At 39.7% G+C, this 14,779-nt stretch overlaps 1 long non-coding RNA gene across 2 annotated transcripts; it reads left to right on the top strand.

Annotated features, from left to right (window-relative positions):
• The first annotated feature begins 1,013 nt into the window (after nucleotides 1-1,013).
• On the top strand, nucleotides 1,014-14,548 carry LOC111273060 (uncharacterized). 2 transcript variants are annotated; one of them, XR_002687851.2, is made up of 4 exons: nucleotides 1,014-1,398; nucleotides 3,074-3,849; nucleotides 12,210-12,410; nucleotides 13,008-14,548. It is a non-coding gene; the product is annotated as an uncharacterized LOC111273060 (long non-coding RNA). The 2 variants fall into 2 exon arrangements; XR_002687852.2 differs by lacking the exon at nucleotides 3,074-3,849.
• Nucleotides 14,549-14,779: the final 231 nt, after the last annotated feature.

The following is a 14,779-nucleotide window of genomic DNA, read 5'->3' as shown; positions in this document are numbered from 1 at the left end:
TCCCCATGTAGCATGTGATATAGTTATTATTATAGCTGCCCTTGCGAGGGGTTTATTTCTGGCTTTTATGCCTATCATTATTACAACGACGTCGTGCGAAAGTCATTCATATACACCTATAAAAATACACTTTGTGGACGGATGAGCAGGCAGACAGGCGAAAGGGGTAAACAAACAGCAAATATCAAATAAAAAAAAAGGTGATGAACGAAATGATAGCAGTTATCAACAAACAGTGTGAACATATTAATGTAATACGATAATTATAATATTGATATGTAAAATAATGATCAAATATTACCAATACCAAGGCAGCAATGATAGCAGCTCTATCTAACAGCCAATCAGACAAAACAAAGCAACAAAGGAAAAAATGAAGGGCTTGACTGTGCCTTTAAAAAACGTCTTTTGATTTTTTTTAATCACCATTAGTTATTGTGGTATTATGGAGAAGATATTTATTAGTTGTGAGAGCAGCGACTAAAAAAACTTAATTAACTGTTAGAAATTAGGTTTTCAAAAATCACTGAATGGAGAAAATCTAGAGATTTAAGGATCAGTGAAAAGCATAAAGTCTCTTGCATACAAGATTGAATTTACCACATGAATTTTATTTACAATAATTTAGGATCTTTCCCAGTGTATTAAGTTTTTTATTTAGGAAAGCAATAGGAGTCAAATAAGGGAGATGGGTTCATTAGTTCCAGCACAGTATTTCAGTTTGTGTGCTCCTTTTGTACGCGTCGTCTTGAGCAAGGACCTCATCCTAAGTTCATACAGTAGAATGTGAAAGCCCGCGAAATGAAAACGGAATCTTCCTTGATAAGTGGTTCATGGCTTTCATTCATTTATCATTCCAATAAACGTTTTTAGAAATCAGCGACATCCAGGTCAAGGGCGTAGTTTCCCATCTTTGAACGATGGTGGGTTATCATTCTGTCAAAGCGCTTTGAGTAAGAAGGTAGACCGAGATATAGGTGTACCGTGCGTGATATAAGAGCTATACTGGTTAAGTGAGATCTACTTCTATCTCTCTAGAGACGCTCTACTATTAGAACGATCCTCCGAAGCATGTGCGGCTTCTAGCCAACATGCTCGTACCTACAGACGTTTAATCAGGCTCTTTTTTAACAGATCTTCGATACCTTAGCTAAATACTCGTACGAATATGGTGAATCAGAAGACAGCTTTCCGCTTCACAGGATGGGATAGTGCTGGCTATCAGTTAAGCTCATCTCGTGCACGTAGCTTCGATGAAGACATATTGACGCGAAGCCAGATATGGGTACTCAAGGTCATCGAGAGAACGACGCCCTACAGATCATCTACGATGGAATACTTCACAGGGCCCCGTAACTGCGTCAGCGAGACACCAATCCACACGTATAAACGAAGATAGTAAGTGAAACTTACTAGTAAGAACAACTAGAACGGTTGGTACAGTTGATTGGGAAAAAGGAGCAAGGTGCTTGGCCATGTAGGGTGGGTAACGCAACCACCTAATTTATCATCTACGTGCTTATTAGTTGCTTGCCGGTATATATATGATACTTGCCTGCAAAAAGACGAATGGATCGTTTCTATCGACATAAACATAACTAAATATCATCACGGTCAAATGTCGAATGTCGTACTGCTGATTTTAAGCACGCTCAGATTCGAGCCTGCACAATTCTGGTATTTTCGTTTCAAACCCTCCGTTCCTATAAATTTTTGCCGGCCGTCATCCGGAACTTTAGCCACCCTCAATGCTTGTTCATAACGTAAGCCTTGTATTCCTTCATCAATATTTAGTATTTAACCTAAATCCTAATTGTTATGCTAAGTGATCATCCATTGTAAGCATCGCATCTTCTATAAACGCATACAAAGTTTTCCCGTTGAAGCTGGTGCACTAGCATATGGGGACCCTTTTGATAATTCCTGTGTTGGCCACTGGCCACTAGTTGATGTGTCTACTGGGGTGGGTTTTGTAGATGATGGTGGTCACGTCTGTGGAAAAGTGTTTACGAGTTTTGAGGATAATAAGCGCTTTGTTGATAGAGAGGTAGACGCACAAATGCAATAATAGCCATCTCAGACACGACAGCGATAGAAATAGCGATTGTTTAATAGCAGGACCTGTGGTATCTACTTTTCGAGATTTGACGACAATATAGGCCATGTTGAACAAAATGACGTAATCCGAATAACGTCTTGAGACCAAATTTATTTAGGTTTGAGGTAGATCAGTAGTTTCTTTCTGAAGTGATTGATAACTAAATCTATTAAATCGGTTACTGGTTAAAAAGCAACGTACGATATATAAGCTCGTATTCTGTGTACTTGCTGGCTATCATTATTAACTTAGCTACTGTCATGTTTTATAAACAACATTTTTATGAAGTCAGCAGTACTAGGTTAGATAGAAGGTACTCCAGTATTTCTTGCGTGCTCCTCAGGTTTACGCAAGCCCTTATTATGGCTTATGATGATCCACGCGCAAGACGGCCCCGATGTCTTTACATCGTGCTAACGGCATATGAAACGTAAAAGCTAATAAACGTAAAAGCACGAATGCTAATAAACTTTATAATATATAATAATATAAGTTATTATAATATAAAAAATAAATAAAATTTACAACTAGCAATTTCTTTCGCCTCATACAGCATTCTGTATACAGATATAAACTATGTAATATGTTTTCGGCGCGTCTTTACATTCGGCCGTGCTATCAAAAAATGTTTCCTAATATACTGCTATATACAGTTCGCTTTTATGGTCAGTTGCTGGCATGGAGGCGTGAGAATATCTTAACCATATGGGGTCACTCGGCTCACAATAGTAAATGGCCCACAGTGAAACAGCTGCTACATAGATTCCGATGTTGCTCGTTTGCCCTTTACCAGAAGGCTCATGCTGTTTTCGAACTTGTATGGGACAGACTTTTCTGTTCAAACCGCACTTTCTTGTGCCATTGCTTATTATCATAGCTGCCTGTACGTGCTCCGGCACTATTTCGTGGCATACCGCTTTCCGTTGCGCAACGGCACTACTAAAACCTGAAAAATTTACTGCCTGGTACTTTCAGGTAGCCCATAAAGGCTAACCTGACCATCTCGACGGGAAAATTCGGCGCCGGCACAGCGCATCGCGCCACGTCTCTGGCAAGCCTCACGTTGGGCCCACGCCTCCGAAACGGATAAAAAAAAGTCTCCATAATGCGTTGTAACGTCTTCTGGATGCCGCTCCCCTTAGAATAACATAAAGTGGTAGCTTCCTTCACCTTAAAGAATAAAACGTTAAACAACGTTCGCTTACTCTTGACTCGCCAGGCTACGCCATCCTTGAGTATACACGCTAGAACGCAAGCCCCTCCCTCTAATTGCTCAGATAAAAGTCACTTTTCTGTGCCCTGTGTACTTCAGAGACGTTGTTTTGTACTACCAGCACTATCAGGCTAAACATAAGCGTTAGTGGGACCCCAAAATCGTACCCGTGTAAGGTCGGAGCTCAGCGCGTTAATTCTGGACAAAATGCTCCTCCTACTTGACGAACTCTTCTGTGATACTGGATTGCAATAGCCAATAGGCTTGTAGTGGTGGTCGTTCCAAATGAGGTATCTCGCGTAGAGCGAGCGTGTGATCGTCGCCATCTGAATTGGGAATCCTCTGTTAAGAGCCAGTAACAGGAACCTAGATTCAAGCAACTTTTTAGCGTTTCAGCCAACATGAGGTCGGTAAGGTGTGGCCACCCGGGCCTTCACGGAATTCTGATGGCCATGATTGTGTGGCATAGAAACACCATTCCTTAAAGTTGCCAAGGTGCATCTCTTTCAACAGTCACTTGCTCTCAGTACTTTTCCAGGTGAGTTATGTGAATGTCAAAATAAGTAGACATCTTCGAAGTAGATGAGAGCCATCTCGCTAGAGCCCTAATAACATTGTCCATCAGCCTCTGGAACATCGAAGGTGCATTGGCAAGACCGAACGACATGCACTGGCAGAGCTGTACAAAGAAATGAGCGCATTGGCCCATGAGAAGCTTCATAGAACCACCGTGTGGCTTTAGAGTTAACCCCATACCAACCCTAACAAACCTTGCTTTACCCCTCCTTTCCTTCTTCTCTTAAGTGGTTGTCTTACTCTTGGTACTAAAGGGACTAATTCGATATCAGTCATGTAAATAAAACACTTGAAGATTGTGCACAGCAAAACGTTCGCTCTGTGAGCGTTCGCAGTATCCCCTTTTGAAGGAACTAGGGGGGTCTGCCCCGCTAGCCGATGTTATTGCTATAAATGGCACTTGATTACTGATCTTATCTCGACCGCTCCTTCCTTTTATACTCTCATGCTATGGCCTTTGACCGCTTGAGAAGTTCTGTCGCGAAATGACCAAGCAGTCGCTTCGCTACATTTCCCTTTTCGTTTACCCTCTCCACTTACTATTTAAACAGTTGCTTGGCTCATACCTGACACTATGGATCGAGCCAAAAGGTGATGCTTCGCTCCTAATACTAGACATTTACAATGCTACATTAGATTTCCTAACCCCCAATCCTTTGTTAAAGTCCAAGCGACACTATCATTATCGGCTCACATCGAAAAAGCTAAACTAACCAACCGCGCCAATTATAAATATTGTTCAAAATCTGGAACATTTAATGAATTCGGAAAAATCCATAGTCAAGGCCAAAGATCGGACCTCGAAGCAGCCTGCCATCGCTCACTACATGACAATGCAAGCACACAACAAATTTCCCAAGAAACTTCGTCCATTTACGTTCGTTACCACAGAGGACTTCATCAATTACGAAATCTTCTCGTTCCCGTTACACCTCGCAACTATAGATCTGACGTTTACATCTTTATTGGCCCAACTCATACGGGAAAATCCAGAGCTGCTAGTAAAATGGCTGAAACCTCAGGTATACACTATAAAAACCGCTCATCATGGTGGCACAACTATCACCGGGAAAAAACAGTTATCATGGATGACTTTCATGGATGGTTACCATGGGATGAACTGCTTAAAATTTGTGATAGATATCCCTACAAAGTTGGGACGAAGGGAGGCTTCGAAGAATTTACGTCTAAAAAAAGTAGTACTTCTAATTCCCATACAGATAATTGGTATACGTTTATTGGCTATGACTCATCTCCTTTTTTAAACGATAGAATTAATTGCTTAGTTAAATGTGAAAAGTATTATTATATTATAAAAGATATTAAATGATGTAATTTTTTGACAATTTTTTTCACATTATATATATAGGAGGATATATAGGAGTAAACAAGTATTCTTGAATAAAATCAAAAGCTTTATTAACAAATACAATATATTTTTCTTTAGTATTATTATTAAATGATGTAATTTTTAGATAATTTTTTTCGCATTTAACTAAACAATTAATTCGATCACTTAGCAAAGGAGGTGAGTCATAGCCAATAAATTTATACCAGTTATCTGGATGGGAATTTAGAAGTAATTATTATTTGTTGAGACGTAAATTCTTCGAAGCTTCTTTTCGTTTCAACTTTGTAGGGATATTTATCACAAATCTTAAGCGGTTCGTGCCATGGTAACCGTCCATAAAAGTCGTCAATGGTAACTGTCTCCTCCTGGTGATAGCTGTGCCACCATGATAAGCGGTTTTTATAGTATATATTTGAGGTTTCGGCCATTTTACTAGCAGCTCTGGATTTGTCATATCATTGAAATGTCTGGGTGTATTAAATCTAACGTAACCCTGAAGATGTTCAGTACCAGTTGAAAGTGCAGATCCGTATCCGAACAGAAGGTAGCCGTTTTCACGTAGGGAAGTCGTGGGCGCACGTAAGCAGTCTATGTGTGAGTCTGTATAGCTGTTCAAAGCAACGACCCATCCGCTGTGTCGTTGCATTGCATAACGTTATCGAAGGAATAGAAAAAGAGATTTATTAGTGCCATTCTCGTGATTTTTAGGCTGTTATTAGACTCTCAATGTTTTATTCTGTTGGAGTGATCCTCTAAGGTCGCGAAGAAACACCCGATATTGGTATAGCGCACCCGTGCTCACAACGCGCTACTGGGATGCATACAGACCTCCCGGAATATAGGATCAATAGCTCAGGATCCCATCTAGTCGAAGTACAGTTCTAGTCTTAAACATGATCATGCCAAATTTTGGCAAGCGGACCGAAGGCTGTTTAGGGTCTAGTGAATAGGCCGATTTTGAGCATAAGTGATAGATTCCGACTGTTGAATCTGTATGCCGCGCGCTGTATAATTTAGCTGCGGTAGATCGAGTGGAGGGACCGGCGGTAGCTTTGATAAATAGTACAATCCGTACTAAACAAACGAACAAGAACTATTTTATTTGTTAATGATTAAAACGTGTTGTTTGGTCTAAAGCAAACGTACGATTTCTGCTTGCTGCGCCGAAAAGTGTTACCAATATGGTTGCGCTTTCGATTTGTGCTATTCGTACATTTGGGATATCTACTTGAATATCTCTATTTACTAGTTAGGCAGTGGGTAGTGAAACGCTTCCAAGCATCCTATTGTGAAGTTTTTCTCCAAGCAGATTTTAAATTGCAATTACTGTCTTTTTGTGACTCTGGAAAAATTATGCTGCTATACCATACACGCTAGGCACCATTATAGAGTAAAAAAGGTCATGTGGATTCATATGGAAGTCATATGAGGAAGCTTCTATGGGTCATGCGGCAAGTAAACATGAAGTAAAAACGTTATTTACATAACGTATTTTACACTAGTAGCTTTAATGTTCATTTGTATCGCACGTCCCGTTTTTATAGTCATGAAGCAATTCAATAAACAGTGCTATAGGGCAATGCCATATTCCTGTTTAGAAATTATGAAAAGTTATTATGTTCAAGATTAAAGAAAACGTTATAATCAGAGGACTTGGTCCAAGATCCATCGCTATGACCCAATGCCAGTGATTGTGAAACTGATAATTAAATTACCAGCTCTATCCGACGTTATATCTGAAGATCGATTGGTCGACAGTAGGACGCGATTACATTTTGCAAATAACTTATGTAGATCAATTTGGACTTATTGATATTGGCAAAGTAACAAAATATAGAAAGGAACTCACTCGGTTCGGCTCAGTCGTCATATCGTTGTTGGCTATTTTAAAGGTCAGTGGTGCTGTTTCTCTAGGCTATATAATCTTCACGTGTGAATACAAATTGGGCCGAAATCGGGGCTCTGACAAAACTAATCTAGGTCAAATGAATGAGTCCCAGAATGGATTTGGAAGAAAATGAAAGTAAAAAATTGTTGGTCCACTATGGCGAAGAGATGACGCTTTTGTATCGGGTTCGGTACGTTGACACTGGCTTCAAGGCTCATTCGCTAGGAAGACGTTGTATAGGTGTCGTTGCATACCTCACAGAAGTTTGCTAGTTACAAAAAAACTCCTGTGGTTCATGTATTAATGTATATAGGAAAACCAGTGGTGAAGTTCTATATTCGCACCTTCTGACTACCGGCTAACGGTGTTTATGACAAGAGGAACATCCGTAGTACCGTATAGTATTATACTGTAATCAACCATAGTATGATAATAATAATATACGGGGGTTTGTTAATTATTATATTTTTTATTAATTTTTTCCGCATCTTCATCTCACATCATTAAACATTGAGTTGACGTTTTTATTAGTGAAAACGCTTGTTTCCCGTAATCGTTACTTTATGTTGTTATTACTACTACCATTGTTTAGCTTGTGAACGGAGTGGATCACTCAAGATATGCAGGGCACATATAGTTATGGTGCAATTTTCATCCAGCCATCAAAAATCGATCTCCAAATGTATTACATTCTACCTTTTTTTTTTTTTTTTTAGCTTTATTATTGTATTGCTTGCAAATACAATCGAGCGAACAGTATGGAACACCGAAACAGATACATGGCCTCTGACGCATGGACAAGTAGAATAGTAGTCAACATACCGGCGATTTTAGATGAAGTTCAAATGAAGCCCCTTCAGCGACTTTCTTAGTAATATGATGCAGTATTATGGCCACTATTAGTCGATGTTTGCGCTATACGATTATTCCTATGCGGATTTAGTGATATGATATATTTAGTGATTTATATATATATATAATGTCTTCTTACTGTCAAAAATCCCGCTTTTAGGACTGAGCGGGTTAAAAAGTCAAATTTCATAACGTACACACGCGTATATGTACGTTCGATGACGTACGTTCCCTATTGTTTCATTAAGCTTGCTAATTAAGAGCTGAGCTTCTCTGACTCGTTACATCTTTTGGTTTGCAGAAAATCAATTCTAAAATATGATATATTTAATAATACGCATCGGAATTCATAAGTCCAGGATGAATCTTATTGATAATGGAAACGATGACGACTACAGTCTTATGTTTGACAATTTCTTCAACATAGCGGATCTCTGTCGCGCGACGAGCACGAACCACTGAGATAGCACAGTCGTGCCCGGCGCATAACCGGTGCATCTGTGCCTCATACACAAGCGAGCAGTTCCTTCATAAAATGTAGTTATGGAATAGTCCAACCCCATAGACAGAATATTCAGGGCCCTAGCTACAGGCGGACATTCTTACGTTATAGCGCAAGCGTTGCAATACTTAGGGAACTCCGCCCCAAAAACCTGAACAGTTCAAACCCATTCAGGGCAATGTAGGCCCAACATTTTAGGGCAGACATTTTCAGGGACGCTTTTCAAAAGATCCCGGTTTGTTTTCGATCCTCATGTTAGTCCAGTCTATTACCAGCGTTTCGGAGACGTCTATACTGATTTACGGATCCGTGAGAGGGGGAAACTTTTCACGGGCCCACGTTGTTCATTCGGACAAAATACAATAAAAAGCTGTTCCGACTATCAATTTGGTATATCAGTATTTATGACTATGTAGCGTTTTCGTGCACAGTAACCCATTTGTGAATGTGTGAATATTTTGTAGGCCCATCTGTACGTAAAAAGCCGAGGTAAAGTGTTGAAGCACAGAAGACTATTCATGTAATGATTATAATGAACCGCAAGCAAAATCGTGTATAGTGTTTATATAGTATGCGTATATTATGCATTTATGACGATATGATCAGTTACAATATAGAATTTTAAGCCTAGATATGGACAAATCGATCGCAGCCTCGCTAGGACATACATCAACTTTTGGTACTACAGCAACTTCGACGTTAAAAAAGCGGAATTCCATACTGACGAGATTATACGACACGTAATCAGTTACGCTTAATTAACTTAATACACCAGAATAATTGACGCCATGAAATAAGCTGCCCGAAAAAATTGAGACTATTTTTTTGGCTAAAACTCTTTTCTCGGTTATCCAGAAAACATCTCGTAGAAATTTTGAAAGTAAAGGTGAACGTATGTGAACATGCACATTTTTCAAAATTAATTGAAGTTTACGTTACGGCATCATAAAGAAGCAGGGACGACTCAGAAAAGCGGAGTCATATATAATCACATTTGTCCAAATTGCCTAGGCAAGATAAATTTACCAACGGAAAAGCCGGCAGGAGGTTACTTGTTTTTTCAACGAATTAATGAAGCCATTTTTTTTCATAAAAGGTGCGAATCGGTCATCACCATTATCGTCGTCGTCGACGACGACGACGACGACCTACAAAAACGGTATTTCGCATAAAAATCAGGGCATGATAAGTATTATGGTGTAATGAATTTTCAGAAGGCATGCATATCTGTATATAGACAATAACTATATAATAACAAGAAACGTATTTACGTATACGTGAACGTGATTTCGACACGGCACAATGCTGTGCTGTAGCCATAGACAATTCCGATACTTGTTTTTTTCAAAACGTTGTTATCTGATACCGGCGGCTTCAAGCAATTTGTTCGCGTATCTGCCATATCAACTGTCTAACCGGATTCCGAGATATTCCAAGCTTTGGTAGTAAAAAAAGCGAAAGGTCTTCAAAGTAGTTGTCTATGTTGAGGTAGGTGCTATTGAACGAATCCGACTAACTTGATTTATTTCTATAGATTAAATTTCGAGAAAAAGAGATATTGGATTTGACTGGCAGTATCAACGTAGCCAATGATTATAAGTTTGCTTTCTTTATGCATGCTAATGGTATTTATATAGACACGTGCCTTGCAAAAAGCCGCGCTTCGATGGGCTCCGTTGTTTGATCACGTGTTTCGCTAAAAGGGACTGTTGATTGAAGTTATACATTCTGGCTTTTTGTTTCACGTCTAAAAATAGAAAAAGGAAAGGCTTATGCTTTACGTTTCACCGATCCCCATTTGTGTCGAGAAGAGCACTTGTGATAATCGTTAAAATGGCGTTTATCAAGGAAGCTGAAGGATATGATCCATACGCGAACCCATCTACCCATTGTTGCAAATTATATAGTACTACAGATCGCCTCCCAACTATCGTTATAAATAAGATATTTTAGTATTGTCAATGCTGATAAACTCTTTTTTTTTTTCAGTAGATGTTCAGAGCACCGAGATCATATAATGTGCCAATGTGAATGTTTCTTAATTAAAATGCACATTTAACACTATGGTACCCACTAAATCCAGTACAGAATAAGTAATCAACGGAAAAGCTATCTACTAATCTGTTATTATAGTGCGTTGATGCTATTATTAAATTGTAAGATTCATACTGTGTATTCTAACGTGAGTGACCTTCTTTCAGATAGGTCACTAAATCGAAGTTCATCCATAGAAAATCCATTACCAAACGATTAGTATATATTGCAATTGTTAAACATAGCCAATATTGGGTCCAAATGTATTATCGTAAGAATCCATTGGTGATTCTCGGGTCTCGATATACTATAATGGAGCACTACTAGAGTACTACTGAAAAATGTGCACTACGCCAAGAAACAGAAAAAGGCGAAAATTCTGATATATCCGATAATGGACATGCGCCCACCTGTGCTCAGTCGTGACATCGCTTATATGACAAATAAAATGGTTAATTACATATGATCTTTACGGCATTAAGTGCGATGCTGAAAGCTCAATCTGCTTTTGGTTCAGTGTTTATTACAAATCGTGGTCACTTTTATCTCACTACGTCAGGTCCTAGACTACTTTCATGCTTTTTTTTTTTTTTTTACTTAATATACCATACGGCTACCGTTCACCACTTCATTCAATTACCTAGTTACTATCAACGATCAACTACGGCTTACACGAGTAACTTATAGATATTTGCAAAAAAAAATACTTTTAATAACAATCACTTCGTCGTTTAGTTCGTGTCACAGATAAGTTAGCCGACCCTCCCTTTACATCATGGCGCTCTGACCTCAACCTTTTTTCTGTCGAGCAGCAGCCATTTTCAGCAATCGAATCTCTTGTCGTGTCTCCAAATCCACTTGAAATCTGTATATCTCTGAGTGGTCAGCGGATCGAGGTCAAATGTAGACGCTGACTTAATGCGGTGTCCTTTGGGTAAGTTTATTACTTGAAAAAACAACAGACTGCAGCAAAAGGCTGGAGCAAGCGTATTCAATATACACAAGTAGTAATGTAAGTGACAGTCCATAGATGTTCTGGACGAAACCGACTTATTGTAACTTGGCTAACGTTACCTTAGCAATACACGGCCTGCAATCGTTGGAGTAATCTAAACAGCACTCGCAGACCTCTATAGGTAAGACTAGAGGCTGTTTAATGGGTACGCTCGTATTGATATTTGCAGAACCGCACAGATCCAAATATGCACTATATGAGAACATATACCTGAGGCAACATCCAGATGTATTCGACCAAACTTTGTAGAAAAGATAGTCTTTTAAGACCCGTTGCAGAAACCAGCCTCAGGGCCATTCAGGCAGAGGTATAGTTAGTCGCAAAAAGCACTCAGCTATTGGACACTGAGTTGGAAACCAATAACGTACATGTCTCCGTGAGTGCCGTGTTAATGTTTTGGCTTGCTACACTTCGCGACACATAGTGGTCCAGATTTGAAGCCAAACGTAGATACACTTTGTTTTGTGTACGGCGTCATTCTCAGGGCCTAACATTCATATAACGGGTTTCGACTTCCCCAATCATATGAAACACCACCTTGATCAAGACGCATTTACAAGCGAATGAATCGTTGAGAAAACATTTTCTAGAATACCTGTGGTTACTTCCTAGAAACTCTGAACAAATTTGAACATAAAGGTACGCCCACTAAATACACCCATTTTTTGCATATATTCCAGCTGATGAGACGAAACCGTGGTGTCGACGACATGGCATACTTTTTACTTCGTTAATCGCATGACACTGATTTGAAGTAGGCGGACACGAGGAGATCAAGGAACCAGAGAAGGGAACAAACTAAATGGGAAAACTGGAAGACGGTGGATAGATAAACCGGGATGTTAGTGCCTAACAAAGTTTTCGTCACGCCCTTTACCGTTGTAGGTGACGCAAGGAACTTTACGTACGACCAGTCGGCTTCATGCCGTCAAAGTTTCCAATGGTTTCTTTAAATAGTTCTTAAACTCCTCCCCATGCTGCATTAGCGTATCCGAATTGTTATCATATCCTGTTTGTCTAACCAAAGTATTAGCAAACCGTCACAGATATCTATGCAAGTTTTATTTGACTTTCGGGCGTTGACTCGATTTCCAGCATGCTTGAAACGGAGATCCCTTTGTTACCCATGTTAAACCCATAAGAAACCCACGTTAAACGGGTAATAAAATACGTTTCCCGTGTCAGCTAATTTCCGTTTACTGCGTGGCATAAAGACGAACATCTTGTGATGCATTTGAAAGATGGAAAACCGTCGGAATGATAATTTCATAACGCAGTACGATTGCATTGGAAATGTCGTTTAGTTAACCGAATTTGATTGTTACGGCAAAACCAACATTGCCTATCTGTCAATAACTAACCTAGCCTAGGTGTTTTCTTGCTGTCAACACACATTATGTGTGATAATAATAATAATAATCGTGGAAGCATCTACCTTTAGCTTCTGTTGGTTAATGGTGATTTTTTCGGCATTTTAGATTTCAGTAGCCGGTACCTAGCGCAGTAAACAATGACCATGAGTTGAAACAGTTTGGGCTGACGGAAAACGCCGAACAAATACGACAGAAGTCTCTTGGTGGATCTACTGGCTAAAAAGCCAAAGAACTCTGAAAATATGGGAGAAGTTCAAAAGGACCAGGTCTGTTTGGGAGCGTCGAGAATGTGCTCATGGAAGGAGCCAAAGAGCATGAATTCGAGTAAGCTTGCAGGCGGCTTTCTTGCGATGAAGGCAAATGAAGTATATGCTTATCTGCCTTGGTCCGCTCTGCCTTTGCTTTCCTGGCCGTCCTAGGGCTAGCGGACTCTGTCCGCGACGATCAGGCTAAAAGAGCAATCCGTGACTCGTATTGCCTATGATTAGTGAATATAGGTGACGATGATTTCGATCTAACTTCGAATCCGTCTGCAGTTTAGGTCAACTCCGCCACTCGAACAAACCGCGGGGGGCCTTCTGTTGGTGATGAGTGGCACATGACGCGGCAGGAAAATTGTGCCCGCTACTTTAATATAAAAAGCAAAACTACTTTTCGAGTCACGTTCGCCTTTTGCATTGCACTGGACACTACTGGTAATAAATAGTTATACATGATCGCAGTGGCAGTGATAACATTCTAGGTGAAGAATCGGCTGGGTTAATATGTCGGAACGCAGCAGACTACAGTATTCTATAGTACATTTAACATCTATCAGGTCAGTATTCCCGTCGTGCGTGAACCAGTAAGTGGTAAAGTTAGTTAATATGCTATTGTGTGTAGAACATACGGCGCAATTCCGAAGGCATCGCTCGTCGAACGTTCAAAATATTGTATATATATACGCTTGGCAGTAAATAACAGCAGTCTGACGTACTATTTATCTTTACTAACCATCATCGATACTCGAGACATTATATTACGATGGATTTACAGAATTATCTAATATAGGATCGAAAAGCGTTTAGCTTAACGACCTGAAGCCAGCCAGCCGAGTGCCAAAGTTTGAAAATGAGCGCGCTTTTAGCTTTGTGCCCATATCACTTTGCGTCCATACGATAACTGATTAATAATTAACTCGAACGAATGCGTTGGCGAAAATCGCGCTGTTTGAAGTTGTGCCAGTTTCAGCCGCCGTTGGCTGCGACCGCGTTTCGTTAAAATCACACGTACCCCATGTGTATAAATATTCGGCTGACGTCGCCGGCATACAAACTTTTGGTTTCGAATTGTTTGCTTTGAACGTGGCGTTAAAAATATCGTAATTGTGGCGCGCTTTCAGAGATTGAAAGTGGAGAGAAAGAACAGGAAGGAATCCTGCAGCGTAGAACTTAGCCTGGCTACGACAGTTGAACTTGGGACAAGTTTTGCAGTACTCTTTATTATTATTATTACTATTATAGGAGACGCGTGGGATACGATGAAAGGAAAATGAGAAACTGTCTATAGGCTTTAAGCAAATAGACAACGCTAATGGTTTACGACAGTGTACGTAGAAGTTATAAATTATTTGTTAATCGTAATAAAACGCAACCGACACGCGTCATTATCGGATGAACCCAGCTTGTGTTTTTCTTTTGTCCTATGTGCGGTCTTTTATATGTATGTTTTTTTTATCTCTGTATATGTTTTTTAGTAAAACACATGTGCTAATAAGTTGACATCGATATGCTTAAACGGGCTGGATAATTTTATCTGATAGATCTCGACTGAAATATGACGGCAAACCATGACAAATTTAGTCGTTTTCGAACTTACTACACACCAAACGGATATAT

This window comes from Varroa jacobsoni, unplaced genomic scaffold (assembly GCF_002532875.2).
Source record: "Varroa jacobsoni isolate VJ856 unplaced genomic scaffold, vjacob_1.0 contig04504, whole genome shotgun sequence".
NCBI lineage: Eukaryota > Metazoa > Arthropoda > Arachnida > Mesostigmata > Varroidae > Varroa > Varroa jacobsoni.
The sequence above is the reverse complement of the archived record's forward strand: the minus strand, read 5'-3'. Positions and strand labels throughout refer to the sequence as shown.